The 15608-nt window shown below is 36.7% G+C and overlaps 1 protein-coding gene across 18 annotated transcripts in view; it reads right to left on the reverse strand.

Moving 5' to 3' along the window:
- MEF2C (myocyte enhancer factor 2C) overlaps positions 1-15608 on the reverse strand; it is a 191394-nt gene that overhangs the window by 163853 nt on the left and 11933 nt on the right. For all 18 annotated transcript variants that reach the window (XM_075180752.1, XM_075180725.1, XM_075180691.1 and 15 more), the window contains exon 2: positions 8637-8720. The gene's annotated coding sequence lies outside the window, so the exon portion shown is untranslated. The remainder of the gene's footprint in view (positions 1-8636; positions 8721-15608) is intronic.

Here is a 15608-nt window from a genome sequence, read left to right on the forward strand (position 1 = left end):
GGGCTCATTTAGAACAATAAGAATTTGCAGCCGTCAATTCACATTACTTAAATGACATTTTCATTTTGATTACAGCATGAAAGAAGGTTCCTGTTTGATTTTTTTCAAAGGGAAAAACAACAGATGTGGGACATAACTATACACCCTTTTATTCCTTACATGCACGATGCAGATGCTACTGGTTTTGGGCTGGACTCATCTTCAGGATATGTACATATGTACGTATGATTTTAATATGATTTTTTTTTCTTGTGTGCATCTCTTGCTACACCTAAATGAGCCCCCTGAGCTGTACTAAGGAAGATTCTTCCGATCTGCCCAACAACTCCCATCAGCAAGTGCAAACTCTGCGCCACCTACAAACACCATCATTTGTGTCCACATTCTTCTGCGTTCCTATGAAGCAGGTGCCTTTTGTGCAAAAATAAGTAAATCTTGCAAGGTCATGAGTGAGAGTCACTGTACTCAAATTGATATTGTTGTGCTGTCATGTAAATAAGTCCTTAGCCTTGATAGTTCTTAGTTAGTGAATTAGAAACAAAATTTCAAAGAATTATAGCGCTGTTAATCACTCTTACACATAACAATACAAGAACATACTTAGTTCCTCCTTGTCCAAAACGTGTTAATGGATATAAAAGAAAAGATATATACCATAGTGTATTACTGATACAATATAAATTATTTTTTTAAACACCTTAACCTTAGTGGTGACAATCAAATAAACAAAAATATATACAAAAAATAAATGTATCCAATCATGTTTAGTGCTGATTAGAAATATTCTCCCAGACATCCCAAGAATTTCAAGTGATGGTGCTTATTTTCTGGTAGCATTACCCTCTTTTACTAAATGAAAACTTGTATACTTCTTTGTGTTTTTTTTTTGTATGTAGACCTTATTCAAAATCTTAACAATGAGATCACCTTCTTTTGCTCCTTTATTCTCAATCAATTCCCCCATAGACATGTACATGGAAATGAAAATAATGGCAGATCTTGTGCATTACCACCTCATAAAATCTTCAGACTTTAATAAATAAAAAACACATTTATGTAGTGAGCCATTTATTTAGCCAGACATGGAGAGATGACATTACTGTCCAAATGAACTATGAAAATGCACAATATTATATCCAGACTCCTTTATTCAGTTTCATTGCTACCAACTTAGTAGAGATGAGGGAATTTGTGGCGGAATTTCAGGCCAATCGAATTTTGTGGTGGGACAGGCTTTGTTATATTCTGAAGTTCCAGCCAGTGCCGTGTTTGTTTCATCTTTCTGCAGAATGGTCGTTCCGCACTTTAATTGTGTATTAAATATTACATTGAATTTATAGTCTAAGAATAGAGCTGGGACAATGCGCGTGCCAATTCCGTTTGGTTTGTGAGAAGTGCAGTAGAATTCAAGATGGAGTAAAAATGTGTTAGGACAATTTCCTTCCCGGAACTCATGTAAAATTCCGCGCCCAAATGCCACACTAAGTAAATATTCTGCGGAACAGTTTCAAACTATTTTGCTTTTGTTTACAACTGACCTATTGAAACAAGTTAGCAGCATAAATATTAACGCTGCTCCTGTCTTTATGACTAGTCTAAAGATTTCACGTGCAACAACTGTAGTTTATATATTTAGGACAAAGAAAAAGGAACACGTGTGTAAAAATCTGCTTTAAAATACAGGTTAGATGTTTTATGGCCTTACCAGGGTTAAGAAGGAGCTGGCGTTTAGATATTTCCCAGCAAAAATAAAACACCGCACGGAAAGTTAGAGGAAATTTTAATTTCCGTTCTTCCACACAGGTAACAATTTTCTATGTTGCTTTGACAAATCTGCCCCCACCCTCATCCATCATCCCACTGTAATAATAGCAATGCAGTGAGCTGAGGTCTTTCTTCCTGCTCCTGCCTGCTCTTATCCTGGGCTCATGCTGGGTGTAGCTCTTGAAATGCGCTTTAAAAAATTATTTTAAAGGAAGCAGGGGTGGTTGCCAAAGCAACCCACCCAGAGATGAATCAAGGCCATAGATTAATGTATCTTTTTGATTGTTCGACAACTGGATTTGTTCTATAGGCTGCCAAAGAGATCTCTCTCGTCATTTAACCTAAAGAAAATCTTAAGAACTAGTATTAAGTAATTATGAAGTAAAAAAAAAAAAAGTACATAGAGCCTGTCTGCAGTCGCCCTGTACTGTTTAACATTAATCCTTTACAACTACTTAGAACAACAATTAACAGATAGTGCACAGTAGATGCTGTGGCACAAAGATTCACTATGCACTTTTGCATCAGGTCAAATAGGACAAAAACTCGCTAAGTAGCAAACTCTAGCAGCAAAATGTTTCACTTAAATTAAATTAACTATACTAGTTAAGATGAGGGAATAAAAAGAGCCATTCAGCCAGGGCTGTTTTGGACTGGCCAACTGTGAAATGTGATCATTTACCCAGAAGCGCCCTCTTCGGTGGCTGCCCCTATTTTGTACGTGTGGGCCGATTCAATTAGCCGCAAGGTTCCGTAGTAACCTTACAACGATGTTACCGTGCAATGTTCTAGGTAATAATGTTTGCTCATTTTGCTTGCACCTTATAGAGGTGTGAGCAAAAATGAGCAATGTCTTCATTGCCGTAACTGTGGCATTTGCGCAAAGTAACATAACTGCAAGGTTACTATGGAAACTGCATTGTCCCCCGAAGTGCAAGGTGTACAGACTCCAGTGCAAATGTAAAATTCCATATAGCTCAGTGTTTCTCCTGTGCACCCAGTGGTGTTAATAAAGCAAGGACAGAGGAAGAAATTGGGAGGAACAAATAAAGGCAAGGTGGAATAATGTGACAAACATACCAATACCATAATGGCACATAGCTGAAAACTGCCCTGCACAGACATTTAAAGGATAAGTCTAATATTTTTATTTAAAAAAAATCAATATACCTACAAACCTAAGACCTTGAGTTTCTTTGCTCTAAAATAAACACCTCAGCTCCTCTTCTTTCGTTGTTTACAGATCATTTCTGTGAGAATCCATTTGAACTGTAAAGGAAAAGGTAAAGATCCCCTGCCCTCAAATGCCTCATTCTCCTGACAACACTGGAGGTTTTATACTGGCAGTATTAAAGCTATTGCTGTTTATGTTTGTAGCCTACAATGTCACCACTAAAGTTTGTTGCATATATTCATTAGAATGAGTTGACTATATTTGTTACTCCATATTTTGTATGGTTTCCTGTGGAAATCATCTGTTAACAGCAAAGTAAAAGGATTTGTTAGATACACTCTATTAGAAAATGTACCTAACAATGAATGCAGGAACATAATTATTTTCTAGAAATTACCCTAAGGGGGGGTATTCAATTGTCAGCGAGTTTTTTTTTTTTACCATTTTAAGTAATTTTAACGCTGTTTTTTTTTATCATATTCGAGCGGGTTAACTTTACCCGCGATTCAATTCCATTTTTAACGCTCATTTTTTTTTCAGGCATCGGCCCTCTTGCAGTCCAGTAGAAGGTCTATTGAAAGTATAGGGTGTGCGAGAGGCAGCCGCGTTAAAAGCTATTCAATTGTTTTTTAACGCGGTGCGTTAAACAGGCAAATATGCTGTTTTATCTCGCACCTCTTTGGGGTGTGTTAAAAATAAAAAACCTCTGAAAAGTATTTGAAATCATGTAATAATGTGAAAAATAAGTTAAACTTATGTTTATCACTAATGCCTAACATGCAAAAGTAGATTTTCTTGTGAACAAATGATGAAATACATTAAACATAAAAAAAAAAATCAAAAAAAAATATCACTAAATAATTATATTTATGTATGTTTTTGGCACAAATATGAATGTAGTAATGTGTTTTGACATGGTATAGATAATTCTATGGTAAAAAAAAATAGTTAAATTAAAAAATATGTTAAAGAAAGTACTGTAATGTAGATATTATCAATGTGTAATGCAATCTAATGTATGAAAATGTATGCAAAACCTTTTTTTTGTGTTATACATAACCACGTTAAAACTCCCCTTCACTCCCCTAAAAACTCGCAAACACAATGTTTAACGTGCGGGGGCAGCGGTCCCTCTTTTTCAATTGAATTGCACGAGTTTTCGCGCTGCGCTAACTAAACACGGTCACTATTGCAGTTAAAAACCCACGGGAGATTTTTTTTTACGTTGCGGTGGACAAAAAAAACTCACGGACAATTGAATACCTCCCTAAGGCTCTAATAATTGTAAATATTTATTTTTTAAACAGTTGACTTTGAAGAAAGAGAATCAATGTGTTTCAATAGTAATGCAGCTTTAAAAATTCCATTATAGTTCATTAATATGTTCATTTTAAACTATTTAACCCCAATTCTGCTGGAAATGAATTCCTAAACATATTAAAATAAAATAGTGCATAGAATTTACACTCTTGAAATATAATGCCGCAATATGGGTAAAATATATTTTCAACTAAAGTTTAACATATTCATTTATTATTGTTTATTTATATAGCTCCATCATATTAAGCAGCACTGTACAGAGAACACTTAATAGTTCATATCCGTCCCTGCCCCTTTAGAGCTTATATAGTTTTATATGCATGTTATTAATATAATTAGTTTAAAAGCCAGTAAAGGACTTCTGTATAAAAAAAAATCCATACCATAGATAGACCGAAAATGTAACAGTTCCAAAGGACTGTTGAACAATATAAAAATAACAGTGTAGGATAGAAAAAAGGCACGCAACGAAGACCAATGTGCTATTATTAATATAAGTGAATATATGAGCTGAGCAATATGTGATTACAGGAATCCAATAGAGAATTGCACCATTAGGTGAAGTACAACAGACATCATTATATGCAATCATTAAAGCATTGTACCATTACATAAAACACCAGCACGGGACAAGAGACAAGCATAACGATTGAAATCAGCAGAGCATTACACCAGTACATGAAATCACCAGAGCATTACATGAGCCCAGTAAGGTGTTGCACCTCTGTAGCTAATGAACAGAAAAAAAATGGGTGTAAATTAGCACTTATGTAGGAACAGTTCAGCTAACAAATACAGGTTGCTTTAAATTATGTGGAAGTATAATGGAGTTAACCTCAATAATTGGTACGGAGTGGAGCTTTCCAATGCATATTCTGAGCTACAGCTTAGCAATACAGTTTGACAGATAATATAGTAGGTGAGATAATGTGATATTGTTTATGGGCTAGATTATAATTCTTCTTGAAAGACAGAAATACTTCAACCCTGGAGGATAAAGCAGAGGAGGTGAAAACGTGCTACAGTCAGCCTTGTCAATCAGAGTAAAGCCACACATAGAGAGATAATAGTGAGCAATGCGTCTGTTTAGAACCAAATTGTGCAGATATTCCTCCACTTATAAGTACTGCCAATACGTAGAGCAATGGGTAATCATAGTAAAAATAAAAGATTCCTGTAGATCAATAGTATGTGTATACATTGTTACCATAGAACATAGCACAGAAATGCCAGTAGGCAATGGCTGCTTTAATACTACATACAATGTCCCCACCAAAGATACAATTTTTATTCTACTACATTATGTATCAATTGATCCCCACATATCTTAGTTTGTAAAGTCATTTGGGCAGGGCAATCTTTACCTTCTGTTTCATGTCATTGTATGTTATTTATTTGTGCCATTATCCCCTCAAGTTATATGTTGGCCCTTTATAAATAAAAGATAATAATAATAATAATAATAATAATAATAATAATAATAATAAAAATAATAATAATAATAAGAAGAAAACCATTGGAGGTGTGGGTGCTTTTAATAGAATATTTTGATCACACTCTGAATATAGTTGTTTCAATCATCTGTATAAAGTCTACGTTGTATTCCTGGTATTATCATCTGCTCCAGTGTGTTCCTGGTAGTATCAACTATCCAGCATATTCCTGGTATCACCATATATCCAGCATATTCCTGGTATCATAATCTATCCAGCATATTCCTGGTCTCATCATCTATCCAACATATTCCTGGTATCATCATCTATCCAGCATATTCCTGGTATCATCATCTATCCAACATATTCCTGGTATCATCATCTATCCAGCATATTCCTGGTATCATCATCTATCCAACATATTCCTGGTATCATCATCTATCCAGCATATTCCTGTTATCATCATCTATCCAACATATTCCTGGTATCATCATCTATCCAACATATTCCTGGTATCATCATCTATCCAGCATATTCCTGGTATCATCATCTATCCAGCATATTCCTGGTATCATCATCTATCCAGCATGTTCTTAATATCATCTTCAATCCAGTGTCTTCCTGGTATCATCATCTATCCAGCATATTCCTGGCATCATCATCTATCCAGCATATTCCTGGTATCATCATCTATCCAGCATATTCCTGGTATCATCATCTATCCAGCATATTCCTGGTATCATCATCTATCCAGCATATTCCTGGTATTATCTATCCAGCATATTCCTGGTATCACCATATATCCAGCATGTTCTTGGTATCATCTTCAATCCAGTGTCTTCCTGGTATCATCATCTATCCAGCATATTCCTGGTATCATCATCTACCTAGCATATTCCTGGTATCATCTATCCAGCATATTCCTGGTATCACCATATATCCAGCATGTTCTTGGTATCATCTTCAATCCAGTGTCTTCCCGGTATCATCATCTATCCAGCATATTCCTGGTATCATCATCTATCCAGCATATTCCTGGTATCATCATCTATCCAGCATATTCCTGGTCTCATCATCTATCCAACATATTCCTGGTATCATCATCTATCCAACATATTCCTGGTATCATCATCTATCCAACATATTCCTGGTATCATCATCTATCCAGCATATTCCTGGTATCATCATCTATCCAACATATTCCTGGTATCATCATCTATCCAACATATTCCTGGTGTCATCATCTATCCAGCATATTCCTGGTATCATCATCTATCCAGCATATTCCTGGTATCATCATCTATCCAGCATGTTCTTGGTATCATCTTCAATCCAGTGTCTTCCTGGTATCATCATCTATCCAGCATATTCCTGGCATCATCATCTATCCAGCATATTCCTGGTATCATCATCTATCCAGCATATTCCTGGTATCATCATCTATCCAGCATATTCCTGGTATCATCATCTATCCAGCATATTCCTGGTATTATCATCTATCCGATGTTATTCTCATATCTTCATTTACTTTATATCTGCTCTTGGTTACACTTCTTACCATACTTTATCCAGCCACACACACTGTAACCATTACAGTTCCATCTACTTTGAAAATTACACACAATCTACCAACTGTATTTTTAGCCCGGACGTACCTTGAGATGCCTGCACACGACACACCAATACACTTATTTTATGTGTGTCTTTTCCTACTTATGCCGAAAACAAAGTAAGCGCCTTAGACTATTTTTTTAAGACCTAACTAGGGGTCCTGGAGCAAACTCTGAGACTGAACACCCAACCAACTTTAACTTTGGTTAAGTCTCCCCTGATGTGTCTCTGCATTGTACATTATGCTATCACTCCCCCTGTGTGCTTGTCATGAATGGTTCTCATTCTGTCTTATTAGGTACAGTGTTGCCACACTGTTGTAATTCCAAACACTTTGTGAGCTCTACACATTACAAGTGATTTCCCTTCTGTGACCTCCACTTAGGTGCTGTAGCTCAAAGAAGTGAAACATTTATAGCATTAAACTAATAAAGACAATGGTAGCTTGAAACTGTGACTGCTACCTAAAACGTTAAAATGTGTATCATTGACAAGAAGAATGATGGTAGCAGCACATTAGATGAGCAGACGTAACTGCAACATAGGATCATTTATAGACTTGGATGGGGTTATGGCATGTCGTATAGGGATTGCAGACCTGGGCCTTCCATAATCATTGGCCTTTCTACTTCCATTATAGGTACATAACTAGGATCTGAAAATACTGTCTGATACACAGGAATCTAGGGATGAGGAGTCACATAATTGTTTTTTTCTGTTTGTCACCCTGGGTGACTCAGAGGTAGAGAAGGAATCGGTGTGTGAAGGAATGAGGCGGTATTAGTGGTAATGGCCATGTGATCTGAAGCACACCTAACTCGTCTTATTCACTATGTGACTTCCTTTACAGTGCTATTAACCCCTTAATGATCTGCTTTAAATTGTACCTCAATCACAAGATAATGAGATCTGTATGTGTATGCAAATTTGTGGTTTTTTTCTTTTATTTTTTTTCTCCAGCAAATTGGTATTAATTTCATTTTTATTTTAATTGCAATATTATAGAAGAGATAGGCAGAATAGGGTGAGAAAAACCCCACATATTTAGATTCTCTTACGTTTATACAAATAGGACAACTGCATTAATTTGCCCTAAATATAGGTACTTAAGGTAGGGAAGAGATAGCAAAAATTACAGACAGACAGAGAGAGAGAGAGAGAGAGAGGGAGAGAGGGAGAGAGGGAGAGAGAGAGAGAGAGGGAGAGAGAGAGAGAGGGATTATATTTTTTACTGACAGCAGACGTCACAAGGGGTTTTGGTTGGTAGTCTGTCTATCCCTGCAACTAATATGCTAGAGTATAGTTAAGAAAAATGAAAATACGAAAATACGTACCATTCACACCGTGGTTTCCAAATCCAAGAGTTTCGAGCTTTTCATTTGCATTGAAGTTACTTCACAGTTTCTGTTATTTGGCACCTTTAAAAACAAAACATTTGCAATTTGAGATTTGCACAGTTTTTCTAAAGCCATTGATTTTGGACAATTTGCAACTTTCCAAAAAAACATCATATGTAAGATTCACAGATAGATAGTGACCAACAATATAGAAGATTCGTGTAACAAAAAAATTTGTAATTTATAAAATCTTAAAAAAAAATATTCAGAATAAATTATTCATTTTTATTTTATAGCTGAACATATATAATAAAATGCCTAAAATATACCTGAAATTCAAACTGTACAATTAAATAATGAAATGTTTAATGTAAACAAATAATAAATGGAAATACACTAAAGCAAAACGGAGATTATTCTTAATTGTGATGCAACCATGTTTTCAGTATTGTTTTTGAGTAATGGGTTTCTCCCGGCTTTCTGTAGTATTTCAGCTGTGAGGCACTAAAACTGCTGTTCTAAAGCTATGGTGACTGTCGGGAAACATAGAGGCCTGATGCAGCTGCTCTGTACATTGTCCCTGTATGACACAGCCCTACAACCACTACAAAGCTGACGGATGGTTCTGAAGCTTAGCTATGAAAGCACAAAGTGCTCCAATATCGTTCATGCCAGTGTGTGGCATCACAGGGGTGATGGAAATTGGCCCAGCTGTCAGTCATCATTTTGCACATATGGTTTTATTGATGCAGGGGAATTTTTATGCCAAATTTGAATCTAAAGTATATTTTTTTTTGTTGTTGATACATCTGAATAGTCTGAGAAACACTGGTTCTGAGCATTTATTTATTGGTAGGAAAGGAAAATCTAGCAGACTCTCATCTGTGCCATACATGTTTATACATGAAAGCATCTCATATTTTATCCTTTACTTTCTCTTCCTACAGTGCAACCTCCCATTCTTAACAGTAGAACCATATTCTTTCTTTGCAGAGAATAAAATAAAGATAGTATATATAAGCGCAGACCTAAACTCACAGCTGCCTCTATGCTGCTGCTCCCATCCACAATGGCTTATATTCTTTCTTTATCTATACACAGACCCGTTTAGCTGAGAGCCATAAACAAATACAGTTGCTGTCAGCTACTGAGGATCCTGGGCCAGTTGGTCCCTGCTCTGCCTCCTTAGGAATATTATTTGCAGCCCCCGTGAAACAACTTTATTCAGGTTCTTATCAAATCTACTTAAACTATCATCACAAACGCCATTGTAGCTAAGAACAGACTGTCCCTACTCCAATCAATGATAAATGCCCCAGACTTATCCCTTTTCTTCATCTATTCCACAGTATTCTGACTCTCCTCTCTCCAAGTAACTGTATACTGGCTTCCAAAATCCTATTGCATACAACTAAAAGTTATTATCTAACTACAGAAAGCTCTTGACAAATCAGCAGCATCTTCCACTAAATGCTCCTCATCTACCCCCTATGCCTATACTAACTAATTGCTCTTTAAATTTGTCTTTAATTTCTTCATGTTATTTAAGTCTATGCCATTTCTCTCTTCCATTGTTCCAAAAGGCCCTCACCTAGGGGGAAATTTGTCAAACCCCCAGTTTTCAGAGGCCAAACTACAAAAGGAGTCACTTTTTCATTATTTATTACTAAAGGGCAGTTTTTAATTAGTAATAAAGATTGCACTATTTAATTACTTAGTAATAAGAGTGGCACTCTTTTATTAGTTAGTAATAACAAGGGGACAAATCATTATTATATTACTATAATGGGGACATGTTTTTTTCCCAGGTACCCTCTAGCTAGGGGTACCAGGAGAGACCAATGTTGTTTAGCATTGAGTCAGGCATCCCTAGTTTGGAGGGCCCAAACAATTGTTCAGGCATCTCCTAGAGGACAAGGACTCATTATTGAAGGGGAAGAAGTATTGTGGTGGTTTTCCCTAAACTGCGTGCACTTTGGGCGCAACTACTGGAGATGTGCACCGATTTCCGAATCCCTGCTCCTTGAAATCGTAGGACTACCAATGGCTCCATTTGAATTACCTGCTTGTAATGTACTTCATGAAACACAATAACCTAAAGGAAAACAGAGCAGTCAAATAGCAATTAGCTTGTATTAGTGATCATTTGCAACTTTGAGCAATGTTCGTAAATAACCATCACTGTCCCATGAGGCTCACATATGACCATTTTATTTTAAGCTTAAAAATTTCATTATTTCGCTCATGCAGAACCTTACTCCCTAAAGCTTGTGTACTGAGCCTTCTCAAGTAGCAGGAGATGTGGATACTTCTTATCACAGCTAACAGTGTCATCGTCATCATTTATATAGCAGCACTAATTCTGCAGCGTTGTACAGAGAACTCACTCACATCAGTCCCTTCCCCAATAGAACTTACAGTCTAAATTCCCTAACATACACACAGACTAGGGTCAATTTGATAGCAGTCAATTACCCTACCAGTATGTTTTTGGATTATGAGAGGAAACCGGAGCACTTGGAGGAAACCCCCGCAAACACAGGGAGAACATACAAACTCCACACAGATAAGGCCATGGTCAGCAATCAAACTGATGACCCCAGTGCTGTGAGGCAGAAGTGCTAACCACTAAGCCACTGTTTTGCCTATAACAGTATAAAGAGAAAGGAATACAAGGAAGGTTATTTACTAATATTGCTTAAATGTGCAAATCTACACTAAAACATAGCTATAGAACCTGATCTAGAAACTTGTTATCCAGAAAGTTGCCATAACAAAAACAAAGTAAATCATTGCTGCCATTCAATGATTTATTTATTCACAAAACTATGATTAAGAAGTGGCATCTCCCAACATTCACCATGAGGAGTGCGGCTAAACAATTTATTACAGAAGGCAATGACAATGTCATTGTGAAAATACCTAACAATATAGGGGCAGAAAATCATTTGTGAGTGATGTCAGCATGCTACAATTATGTATCCATCCCTGCAGGCCTCACCTATTACAGGGATAGTCCGACATACGTCTCCCTCTTACTATCATTCTCCTATTATTTTATTTTACTAAACAAGAATCATTATATCCCAGACACTATACAATAGTCGTTGTACTTTGAATTCAACCAAGTACTGCCAACACCATTATAATACATAGACCGCTAACAAGGGTAAAAGGTTTGAGGATGGCAGCGGGGGAAAAAACAGGGAGCTCTGGAGAAAAGATTGAAGATAGCAAAGATTAAATACAAAACTTTACAGAAAACAGTGTCAGAAGAAATGCCTGGGAACGAATCAGGAAGTCAAGAGAAATGCTTGGGAAAGGGTCAAGAAGGGCCATGGCAGTGTCCTCATGTATAGATCTTGCCCGGAAGACAGGCATGGGAAACGTTACATGAGAGTAAGGAGAATGAAACTCACCAATCTTACTCATTATAAACCAGACATATCACAATATAAAGGGAATTTGATAATATACCATTCACTCCTTCCAAGTGCACTGATAATATGGTAATATATTTTAACTCTCATCGCTTATTCATTAAACATGTTTTTCAGTACGGTCTTGACAGTGTGATAGTGACTTACTACAGTATCTATCAGCTCCTGGGTCATTTATTGCGGTATTATAATGAGGTCAGGCACGAAGCTTAAACCTTGTAAAGCTATTGATACTGATACATTTCTCCATTTGCAGTAATGTCAGATGTCTGTGCTTTTTTTATTTTTATTGATTTTAAAGTTATTTCTTGCAGATGGGTTTCCTCACATTCACCGTTTTCTGCTATTTGTAGCTGTAAAGCTTTGAAACATGACAACATAACATGTATGTCAAAACCTGTGAAGTCAGATATTTTGCAAAGCAATATGTTAAATGAGTTCACATTAGAACTTGGCTTCAGGATGCAAATTTTGTTGTGAGGAACAACATTTATTACGTAGATGCTATTTATCCACTTTATTTAGAATTTAAATAATTAATTAAGCTAATGTAGATACTTTGTAGAGAGGTGTCCAGAGATTGAGATGCCCTTCCCTGGTTCTAAGCGTTCAGCCATGGTAACTATGCCACTGCTACTTCGATTAAGAAACTTTAATTAAGTTCAAAGCTGACCTTGATTTGCAAAAGTGCAATTATTTATACCAAGGAGCAAGATGGTGGCCTGTGCAATGGGGCAGATATCTGCACAGTCTGAGGGGAGAAGTTAGGCAGAGCACTGTGTGTTATCTTGTGGAGCAGTGCATGAACAAGATTTTATTTTAGAGGGTGATTATTGACATTAGATAAGGGGGTGCAGAGGGCACAGCCACTTCCACTCTTGAATGGTACCCATTTGTGCCTCCATGTTGCACTTTGGCGAGGAAGCACATTTCCAGGTCCTTAACAATGTAATCTAAAGCTTCACACCATTGCCACATCTAGTAAGGATAGTCAGCATGTTCCCTCATTCTAATCAGTAAATTAACCACAAATTAAACTAAACAGAGTAGAATTTTAAAACTGAAGAGTTTTATTATGAATGAAATGTGTGGTTATAAAATGGTAGGATGCTGGACTTGTATTTTCTGCTTCCCCACAAACATAGACACGTGTAGTTTGCAGAAGTGTCTCCAGAGATCGGAGAGCAGGTATGCACCTTGACGTCTGCTGGGTGGACCACCGCAAAATGAGGTCTTACGACACTAGTCCTATTTATAACATGGGGATTTTCCACCTTGAGCTCAGGGCTTGAGTTCAGGCCATGGAAAATCCCCATGATATAATTATTAATAGTACCGTAAGACCTCATTTTTCGGAGCACTTAGGATTTAGTTTTGCATTGTTTATCAGTGTTTTTTTATTTTGCCAAGGATCATTGGATTTATTATTGATGAAGACACTAGACCTAGGTGAGAAATAAAGAGGGTGAATGAGGGTAGTGTAAAATAATTTTTTCAATTGTATGTGTGTTGTATATACATTTTTCATTGGTGTACTATAGGTCTCAGTGGGCCCTGGGTGGTACTTATGGTTCCACAAGTGCCAGCCATGGGTATGCTGGTGTCTGGAGTACTACAAGCACCAGCATGCCCAGATACATAATAGCAGGCTAGGCATGCTGGTACCTGTAGTGCATCAAGAACAAATTGCTTTCTTACTATAAAATCATTATTATTACCCCACGCCCACCACCCAGGGGTGTGGGAAGAGTCCTAATGCTTAATTTAGTTCCTTTTTTTAAAATGTGTTGCTGTTTTAAATCCAGTGCTTTATGTTGAATTTTTGGGTGTCAACTTTACAACTCTGTAGACATTTTAACTGTGTCGACCTAATGAGCATACAGACTGTCCACATTTTAACTGTGTCGATATTTTGTTGTGGAGAATTTCACTGCCAAAATTTTCACTATCGACATTGCAACCACATCCCATCTTTTTATGTGTGGGGCACAGTCACCAACTAGAAACATCTAAACATTGAAAGTTGACACTAGCCAGACCACTCTAATCATGTAGTTTGCTTAGCAAAAATCCAATCAAGAGCAATCTTTTTTTTTTATTATTGGTCAGTCTATGGATGAATGAATGCAATCTGCATGTATGTGCTGTCCCTGACCAACCGCACTGCTTGGGTGCTACATTAACCGCTCTATTGATCTAAGCACAAACTGATTTATACAGTATGCCATACATACCATATGTAGCAAAACTGGACAGACATTCAACGTTCAAGCCAAATGTATTTTATTGTGTAAATTTAGCAACAGCCAGACTTAATTCTCAATAACACCCACATCCCCAAATGTCTCTATTCAGTGTGGTCATTCCTAGAATACTCCATGGTAGAGGGAGATAAGACTTGCCAGGTGATGATTTTTCTCTAACAGCTGTTGGGGATTAAAATAGTAAAGAATGTCACCATTTTTGCAGCAGACACAATGCTATCACAATACTAAAGGGAAAAAATGGTCTAAGACTAAGATGACAGAAAAAGTACAGAGAGCTCTCCTGTAATTTCAAAGTAAATACATTTATTTAAAAGAATATTGGAATTACTATGGTTATAAACCATGATATAACAGCTTAAGGGGACCAAAGCTAAATTTGCATACTAGGCTGATATGCAATGCATGACTTTAAATGCTATATATACACATGCAGAAAAAATCATAGAACAGCATATGTTAGCGTATACCAGTATATCAAGGTACTATATATGAGAACAACGCATCTCTGATCATTATACGAAAAGCTGCACATTGTCTGGGACTCTTAGGGAAAATTAACTCTAGCAACTTCATGCCTGCCCTGTTACATGTTTGATGTCTGTGTTTTTAGCAGGCATTGTTCTTATAATATCCTAACAACACATGGTAGGTATGTATGTTACAATTGCCTTTTGCCATTATAATGATTGCATCCAGAAACAAGCTCTGTTCAATCCAATGTCTTCAAAACATTTATTTTATTCTTTGCGACAGTAATTCTGTTCTGTCTGGAAAAGTACTGCATGTTGAATATGTTGAACAGCACAACACTCAGCGTGCGTCCTCACAAGTTAACAGTTCGCTTGAACCTATCAGGAACATTGCATTTCATTTTATTTTCATGTTATTAATATATTATTCTTACATTTTATATCAGCATATTGAATATATACTGAAATAGAGCTAAAGTACAACATATTAATACATTGTAATAGTTATGTATCTGGCTTGAGATTGAGGCCTCAGCTAGCAGCAATTTTATGTCTTTTGGTAAAAACATTGTGCATTTAGCAAATCCTATAATATGGACTGAGTTCATCCCTTATAGGTAGATACAAGCAGGCAAGGATGGACTGTCCACACAATGGCCTCTGCTAGCTCTAATGATGATTTATTAATCTGCCAACAATTCTCAATTTCAGGAGGAGTTGATAGTCTACACTACACCATCATCATCATCATCATCATCATCATCATCATCATCTATTTATATAGAGCCACTG

Source organism: Mixophyes fleayi, chromosome 1 (genome assembly GCF_038048845.1).
Source record: "Mixophyes fleayi isolate aMixFle1 chromosome 1, aMixFle1.hap1, whole genome shotgun sequence".
In the NCBI taxonomy this organism is placed as follows: domain Eukaryota; kingdom Metazoa; phylum Chordata; class Amphibia; order Anura; family Limnodynastidae; genus Mixophyes; species Mixophyes fleayi.